Below are 9,269 nucleotides of genomic sequence, written 5' to 3' on the forward strand. Positions count from 1 at the left end.
CCCAAACAAGTGTCCAAACCAGTAAACTACCAGATACTCTGTGAAATGTCTTTCACTTTTTCTTGGGAATTACAGGAAAGAAGGAAAATCAAGCATGGTAACCTCACAGATGAGCATTTATGGCCGAGAGTCCAAGCAGGCACTAGGACACAGTGAATATACTCAAACCCCATCTGTTAGCCTCTGCACTCCAGACTGGTGCGTGCAACTCCCCACCCAGCTCCTTCCTTGCTCTCCCCTGCCCTGAGGGACAAGGCTGGGTGCCTAATTTTCAGCAGGAGCAGTGAAAACTGTCACTAAGGAGGAAAAGGCAGCACACAGTTAAACGTAATGTCTATGTGTCTCTGAAGAACTACGTGTGGGCCCTAGCTTCCTGCTTTTTGCTGCCTTAGGACACTCTCCAAGGCAGCATGTGCGTGTGTGGAGGTGTTGCCAGGCACAGCTGAGCACAGTCTTGGACCTTGATGCCACAAGAGCAGGGAACACTTCCAGCATGAGCTGAACCATTTGAATAGGAAGCTCCATGAAAGGCAAGGACATGAGAATGCCAGGCTCCTTGGAAAATCACAGTAAGAATTTACAGATGATGCACAAAATAACCGTTCATGTCTTTCAGCTCTAGCCATGTTCTGTGTAAGTATGCCAGAATAGTTACTGGCTTGAGTTTCTCATGGTATTCAAAGCAGCGAAAGTATTCAGAACTTGATGGGCTGGAGAAGCCTGGTACCTTGCAAGACTGAGTCCAAGTTAAAAAAAATACGTATCATAGGAGTAGGTCTGGAAGTGAAACAGCTGACTGCTTCTTTCAGCACAGGCTTTTACACATGATCGTAGGGTATCTGGAAATCCATGAATCCACAGTGACATCTGCACACTTAGAATCATGATGCTGCAGGCCCAAAGTATATATTTAGACTGCATCTACAAACCTTGCAGAAAAACATTAAATCAGCAAAATGAAAAAAAAATCCACAAACAAAAAAGAGACATAAAAATGAGCTGGCTACTTTACACCACAGATATGGTAATTATTTCAGTCTTTTGCTTAGGGGTGTACCAACTGTTTACAATTTACTGTTTGGCAAGCTGGGTGTTCTCATTTCCCTCATGGTTCAGGAGTCAAAAACATATGCTACCTTTAGTAATGAACTCTTCTAAGATTTGAACTATCCATATTCATGTCACAAGAAATGTTTACACAAGAGCAAAATGCTCCCAACATCAAAATAAATCAGTAACATTCTCAGAGTTTATATTTCCATATGCTTCTTTGGCATAATAAAGCAGGCGAAGGGCTGCTGTTGTAAAATGGTTTAATTAAAAACAAAAGAAAAAAAACTTTATCAGAATCACGGCCATCCAAAATCATGCAGACTTATACATGTTTTCAACATATACTAAAGATTTATCATCTATCATAGAAACGAGAAAATGCAATATAATTGTATGCTCTACACACCTTGCATATTTTCCATCTTCTGTGCATAAATTATACATTCATTTTCATAATTATGTTAACATTCTAGTTTTCACATAAACTGCTATTACTCCTGGGTACCAGTAAGTTTACATCTACTAAGGCTACACGCTAATTACATTTTCTCTTTATAATGTTATCTATTTATCAAATTTAGTTTCTTAATGGAAATTAACAGACTAGGTCTCTGCAGTAAAAAAAAATAAAAAATAAAAAATCAGAGGTAACATAGCGGTTTAGGTATTTTCTAGCTTTTATTTTATTCAGGCTTTAAGGGCTTTGAGTGCTTGATTGTGATGGTGGTGCATGAAACAGGCTATAAAACCAATGTCCAGGAATGGTTGGGAAGGAGGTTAAATCATCTTCCTTTTGCTAGAGGAAGGGCCACAGCTGCCTGAACTGAGTGCAGGGATTTTCAGGGTAGCCAGCTGTGGGTATTTAATTGATTCACTCACCAGTCTATAAAAGGGGGGGGGGGGGGGGGGGGGGGGGGGGGGGGGGGACTACAGGGTGACTCCAAATCCTCTTGTGATTCAGGGAGGAGGAGGAGGAGGAGGAGGAGGAGGAGGTGGTAATTTGGGCTGGGTATTGTAGCTGTGAGAAATGTAAGCAGGAATGAGTAGCTGAGTAAATAATGTTCTTGTTTCCTTCTGAATGTCATGCGAGGAAAGGAAGGGTTTTTGTTGTTTCTTTTTTTTTTTTTGTGGTTTTTCTTTTGTTACATTTCTGTGAGGAAAAAGGGTGCTCTTTCCATTTTTCTAATCCTTTATTTTCTAACTTTTTAATGGAGCCTTTGTGACACTTTTGCCTGGATCTAAAGTCAGGGCGGTAGGAAAGCCTAGACTGAAGGAAGATCAGTGGATGGCCTCAGCCAAATGCAGCACATGAAGATGGGTGGGTTGGTGTGGGCAGGAGTGGGCAATAAATGTGTGATGCCGGAGGAAATCTCCATGTCTATGTATACAAGAGGGTGAGATCTTAAGGAGTCTTGGTTTTCAGATCTGCAATATGCCTCTTGCCTTGCTATTGAGTTAAATGCAGTAGAAGGATTACTTACTCTCTCTCTGACACTTGAATGCTTTTAACAACAGGCTTACAGTGCCTGGCTTACTCTCAGGGTGGGTTTCCTTTCACTTTATCTATCTCTGAATCAGAGTATTGTCAACAATCTACAACTTCTGCTACAGGGACAGCAATGTGTTGTAGTACCTTCTCTAGCAAGTAGCTTAGACTACTTTAGTTTGAGCCTCAACATGGTTTTTTTTTTTTTTTCCCTCCCTTGCCTTTAGTGGGTTGCTTCTGTCTGCTTCAAGCTTTTCCAGGTTTAAGCATAATAATTTACGTGAGGAAACCGGGTTTTTTCAGGTAAGAAGTTCTACATAAAGGTAAGGTACTAAAACCAAACAGCACCTTGTTTTGAATATTACAGTATGTTTAGTTGTTACATATTCTGTTTCTGCTCTACTTTAGAAATGGTCTGCATTTTTCAGCTATTATATATTATTATTTATTCCTCTTCTGGGAATAGCTCTGCTGTAGTTGAAATATGAATACAGAGGGGGATATCACAGGCTTCATTCAGCAATGTACATCTAAACAGCATGTCGTGTCTGAGGAAGGATTGCTCATAGTTAAAACAATGCCATTCTTGTCTAGCACTTCATTCTAGCAGTTATACGCTCATCTAAGTAACAAGGATCTGTGGGATGCTTTGCGCAAGCCTAGGAAAGAGCCATAAGCCTCACCTGTGTTCTGCAAGACTTTGTCATTTGAACAGCTTCCAAGTAGCACCTCCTTTAGCTTTACAGCATGCTCCCAGAACTTACTGGAGTGAAGGCCTAGATGTGTTCATTGCCTCACAGCAATATGCACACTCCAGAACTTTTTCGAAGTATCGGTTGTTTGTCAAGAAGGAATATAAAAGTTGGCTATTATTGGTATTCTGAAATCTTTCACAAGGGATTTTTGTAGGAAGTCCTGCTTCTGCAGAGACAATGTGTTGACTCAAGATATTGTCATGGTTGAAAGCTTTTCAGTATGTTTCTCCCTAAGATTCTAAAAGCTAACTTATCTTTTGTCCTCAATAAGGTCAGTTATTGCATATGAAGTACCCTATGTATTCATAATACTCAGCAAAGTGTTAATCATTGACACAGAAGATGTTCCAAATGTTGTGAGTGCTGTATGCTAGCCAAAGTTTCATCATCCCATGGAATCTGTTCCAGATTCTCCGACTGTAATTTATTGCTGGATTACTCTTTATTAATCCCTGACAGGGTGCCCCGCTGATGTATGAGACAAGAAAGAAGATGGTCCTCGTTCATGTAAGTGGTGAACAGAACATTAAGAAGTGACATAGCTGTTGATGGCAACCTGTTTTGTTATTGTATGAGATTTTCAGAAAGGTCACGGACAGCACCTATTGCACTGCAGATTACACTTCAGTCTCCTGGTTATGTCTGAGGACGAGGGTAACAGAGTCTCAGAGCCAAGGGATCGTTCACCTAGGTTTGATGTGTTACTGAATGATCCCAGGCATAATCCATTAAAAAATTGAGAGAGCACCAGTCAGCCTTAAACTGTGTAAATCCCAAATTGGCTCTAACATACAGGAATGGTTTAGGTAAGTAGGTTTGTACATGTGAGATTATCTCTAAAATGATTTATATTCTGAGTTTGCCTCCTGCTATTAAAATCTTTCTTGCCCTTGGATTATAGCATAGCCCAATGAAGCATTACCTTCACCCCTTTTCTCTTTCTGATAATGCTTTTTCAAGACATGGCACTGCTCAGAAACATGAAATGTGTCCTGAGTATTTTTGTTATGATGTTCAGAAATAACTTCATAAAAGCAACTGCAGTATTTCAGGCAGAAGGCTTGTCTAGCATTATTCTGTTTGTAACAGTGGCCAAACCTGGGTGCCAGGGGAGAATTACACAGTATGCACAAGGCAAATGTATAAAATCTGTCCACTGAGTGTTCTTCTGGCTTCTAACTCTGCTGTGTCAGGACTTTAAGAGCACTGTGGCTTGCCTATTTACTCTCCAGATCTCTTTTCCAAGTACTTATTAATTCTGCCCTTGAACCCAGTGAAGTTTTGCTTCTGCCACATCTTTTGGCAAGAATTTACATAATTCTGCTATGAATGGAGAACTGCTTGCTTGTTTTGAGCTGGAATCAACTAGCTTCCTTTGGCTGCTATTTTCTATATTGAAAGAAGCAATGAGCAATCCATCTCTCTATCTCATGGTCACTCAACGGTTTTGTGGACCTCCATCGCTTTTCCCCTAAGATGTCTCTCTTTCTGGATGAAAAGTTTTAGCCAACTGAGTCATTTGTTGTGTAGAAGCCATTCATCTTCACTGCTCCTCTGCACATTTTCCAGTTCTAAGATATTTTACCAGGTGCAGGGCTTATAAGTAAATATAGTTTACAAAGTGTAGAAGCATGGGTTTTTACAGTGAAAATAAAAGACATCTATTTTATCTTTTTCTGTTCCATTCTTCATTCCTTCTAAAATTTGAATGACTTTTCTGTTACCAAGTACTTGTGTGATATTTTCATGCCACTATTATAACCCCAAGACTTCATGTCTGAGTGACAATGACTAGCTCAGAGCCAATGACATTTTATACATGGAGCAAGTTCTGTTTTTCCCAACATACATTAATTTACCTTAATCTGCAGTGACTTAATTATTAGTTACTCTTTCCTGAAGTATTATCTTGATATTCATTCTTTGGCTTTCATTTTCAGCATATTCTATAAATTCAGTAGTTTCACAATTGTTTTAAGCTGTATATCAAGCCTGCTTTTTACAAACAGACCAAACCCCCAAGTATCTCTCTACACTATGCCACTTAATTTTTTTTTTTTTTTTTTTTTTTTTTTTTTTTTAATCCTTTTTTTTCTTTTTCTTTCTTCCTAAGGTTTGAAGAGACATTTTTTTACAGAAATAATTCAGTGGAAAAGAGTAGTTGATAATCAAGAGCTTGAATAGATTTTTCTGTGTAAAAAGTGGCAGCATTTAAGAAAAATCATGAGAAGGTTATGAAGAAGCATTAGGAAGAGCTATGTGAGAAGAGCACAGCCAGTGGGAGGTTTACTATGAGGAAAGAAGGGCTGACAGACAGGAAAGACTGGTAGTGTGGTGCCTTGAAGTAAAGATGAAATACTAGAATATGATACAAAAGGTGAAGGGGAAACCATTGAAGGAACTTGAAGGGGAACTTGTATGCTAAGAAGTGGGGAAAGATGATGTAATGCCTCTTGGTTTCATCAGGAAGGAAGCAGATTCAGAATAATTTTTCAGATATTTTCCAAGTCTTCCAAAGGACAGAAATGAGTATAAAAACGCAGCACACTAAAATAGTGCCTCATTGTGTGGGGTTCTTTAAACATTGCTGTGATGATATTGCTGCTGAGAAGTTTGATGTTTTGGTTCAGCTCTGGAAATCTGAAGGGACCTGCAAAATATCATCTGCTAAGAAAAGACATAGATTTTTAGAAAGTCCATCCAATGAGCTGGATACTACTGAAGAGGGCATGGAAGATACTCTCTCTTTGTGCCTTTGTTTTTTCCAGGAAAGGTTTCCCTGTCTTAATTTCCTTTGTGATACTTGGTTTAAATCTTGTATATGTGGAGATTGTCTTAGCACTCATTCTCATTTGGTGATTCCCACTTCTATTTTTAGTTAGAAAAGTTAAAGGGTGTCTGAGATTCTCAGGTAGTGTATGCTGATGTAGACCTGTAAGCATGTCATCTTTATTATATCTGCATCTTAGTTCCTCTATTAGAGGAAGTGGGAATGATGAAACCACCTGCAAATGCTTTGATGAAAAATGCTTGCAACAAGTTAGTATTTTATTTTCATGACAACCTTTTTCAGCTGATAGCATCCATAAGCATTCCAGGATGTTCCACTTTACCTGTTGAAAATAGGCAGAGATTTGAAGTATAAGGAAGAAAGAAGCAATTTATTTTTAAGTCTGGTCATTCCTCCTTAATAATGTGATATACAAAGAACTGGACTTTTTGACAAAGTATAACAGCAGAAAAAACATATTTTCACCAGATGCACAGGATGTAGGCCAAGGTATTGTTGAGATATTAGTGAAAAGACGATTTGGGACAGTAAGTGTGTATTCAAGACTCTTGCTTTTTGTTTGAGGACTTTTTCTCTCTGAGAGGAGACTTAAGTATCTGTAAGGCCACCTAAGTATTTTTGAAAGGATTTCAGACTACTGAAACTGTATCTGAATTATCTGGTTTATACTACCAGATGCCTTGATCATATACCAGGTGGCTGGTGAGGCATGAATCTAGAGGAATATAATGTCCTCCATTCACATTTTGATAAAACTTTGGAAGAAGAAATGTTTGTTGGAAATACTTCATTTCTTTTTTCTTTAAGCACAAATACAGTTTGTTTTTGTGTTTGTTTTTTTTTTTTTTTTTGCAAACAGTATTGTATTAGCACTCTCCCTAAATAGATTGATTTTATTGGCTATACAATACTTTCAAAATCAAAACACTTGATGCTCATGCTGATCTTTCTTGCAATGTTACTTCTAGAAATGGCACAGAAAAATTATAGGGCTTTACAGTTTGAAATAAAACATCAACAGACAAGGTGCATGAATAATTGTGAACGTGGTAAAAAGGGAGTCAAGCTGAGTAAAGGGAATATTTTATAAAATATTGAAAGCCTGCAACTCATACATGCTGCATAAGCACAGTGTAGATGGTTATGCTTCTGGGCTGACAGGGCACCACAGACCAAAATGTTTACATCTTTGGCTGCCTTCAGAAAGTATATGTGGCATTAGATCTTAACCTTTTCACAGTTATTTTAATGATGATGTTTTTATGTTTAATTTAACTGTAAATCATATTAGAGTTTTGAATGTTATGTCAGCTTAAAAACTGAATGGAGGTAATTTCAAAAGGTAAGAATTTGTCTAGCCTGTGATGTTTAGTCAATATGATCCACTCAAGTGTGGAGCTGTCGAAAGGACACCAGTGGATGGTGCTTAATCTGCTCAGTTTTTAAGGGAAGTTAGATACTCTTCAGTATGAAGTTAAGTTTTTGATGTAGCTTGGGTAGTTACATAGCCAATTTATGTATTTAAGGGCATTAGGGGAGTCACAATGGCCTACAAAACACTGTGCAGTGCCATGGTACAATGGCCTACAAAACACTGTGCTGTGCCATGGTACATTTTCTAGTTGGATATTCTTGGAGCGTTTACTTTTGCTGTATGGGAAACTATTTTCTCAGTTTAGTTTATTCACTCTGGTGTCTCATACTGAGCAGGGTAAATATTTCAAAAACCACATTGGCAAATGTTGGTTCAGATGAATCCTGCACGGCCATGTAAGCAATCATGAGGCTTTGTTTGCTTTCTTTTCCACAGGCATTCATACATCCATTTTCTGTGTGGTCCCAGTGGTGTAAATCTAGAATGGCTGTATTATTTGGTTGGGGGGTGTTGTAGATGCAGTCACCCTCTACCTTCCTGTGTCTGCTGATATGCTCCTGACCATGTGTAAAAGATCATCCCTCTTCCTGCTTCCCCATACACTTAAAAATAAAATCTTCCTGGGGAAGCATGGAGAGTTTTATGGTCACAGTGATGACCAGATTTTGATCTGAATCTCTGGCAATGTTGTTTTCTCTCAGCACTCTCTCACCATGCACATCCACACAACAGGTGGATTTTTTTTTTTGCCTCATAGTCATGAATATGTAAGTCTGTGTGCACCAAGCTATGAGCTGAGGCCACGCAATAGGACACTGGAGGCATTGCTCTTGCAAGAAAAAGCCTATTTAGGTTATGGTTTACAGATACATGTTTTATGTTGGAAAGGTGCAGATTTAAATCAAAGGGTTTCCCTAACATGCTATTTCAGACAATGTTCCAGGAGAAACTGAAGCGTAACTTACCACCGTGGTATCTTGGGGGAAAACAAGAAAATGCGTTCCATGTTATCTTGTAATAATGGTCTAAAAGGTCTTGCATTTAAGAACAAATGAGTTGAGAAGTGTAATAGTGTAATGAGCTTTTTTTTTTCTTTTTTTTTCTTTTTAAGCCAAAACAAACCACCACCACCAAAAACCTGCTCTGAACCTTTTGAAAACAGCCTGCTCTAAACTACAAGCTATGTGACAGTAAAACTTCACATAGCAGATTCAAAGGATGTTTTGCATCAGATCTTCATGCTTGCTGGAAAGTTGGGTTTGGAAACTTTTTTCACTGAGTTTGGGCAAACAGGATTTTCACTGGTGAAAGAAGAGCATACAAAGACCTCTACCTATACAAAACATGCTACTAAAGCCTATAATAGTTAATGATTCAGCCCACTATCAGCTATTAGAGATAAAATTATACATGGGTGGATTCGGTATTGGCAGAGTGTGCATAAACACATAGGATCGAATTTGCAAATACAAAATTAAACCCATTTTCAATTAACATTATTGTAACATCTTTAAAAAGAAAATTTGAAAGTGCCAGGGAAAGTCCCCTCCAGGACTTCTAATGTTCTTTCTTTTCTTTCTTATCTTGTTATGCTACGTGACAGTTTCTAGGAAAAATTACATGTGATCTTAGTCTCCAGGCATACTCTTTCCAGAGAGAAACTAGTAGAACATTTACAGTAATTAACATTTGCTATCTTCTCATTTTGTTAATGATATCTTTTTGAAAGCTGTGCAGTAATTACTGCCTACAGAGGTATGTACTCTGAAATAAATTAATGACCAATGACCAAGAATGATTATGGATGTA

At 38.3% G+C, this 9,269-nt stretch overlaps 1 long non-coding RNA gene across 1 annotated transcript in view; it reads left to right on the forward strand.

Moving 5' to 3' along the window:
- LOC115611618 overlaps positions 1-3,794 on the forward strand; it is a 35,708-nt gene extending 31,914 nt beyond the window's left edge. Inside the window, exons 2-3 of the long non-coding RNA XR_003992645.1 lie at positions 2,767-2,842; positions 3,754-3,794. This is a non-coding gene — a long non-coding RNA (uncharacterized LOC115611618). The remainder of the gene's footprint in view (positions 1-2,766; positions 2,843-3,753) is intronic.
- The last annotated feature ends 5,475 nt before the right edge of the window (positions 3,795-9,269 follow it).

The sequence above is a fragment of the Strigops habroptila genome, chromosome 8 (assembly GCF_004027225.2).
Source record: "Strigops habroptila isolate Jane chromosome 8, bStrHab1.2.pri, whole genome shotgun sequence".
NCBI lineage: Eukaryota > Metazoa > Chordata > Aves > Psittaciformes > Psittacidae > Strigops > Strigops habroptila.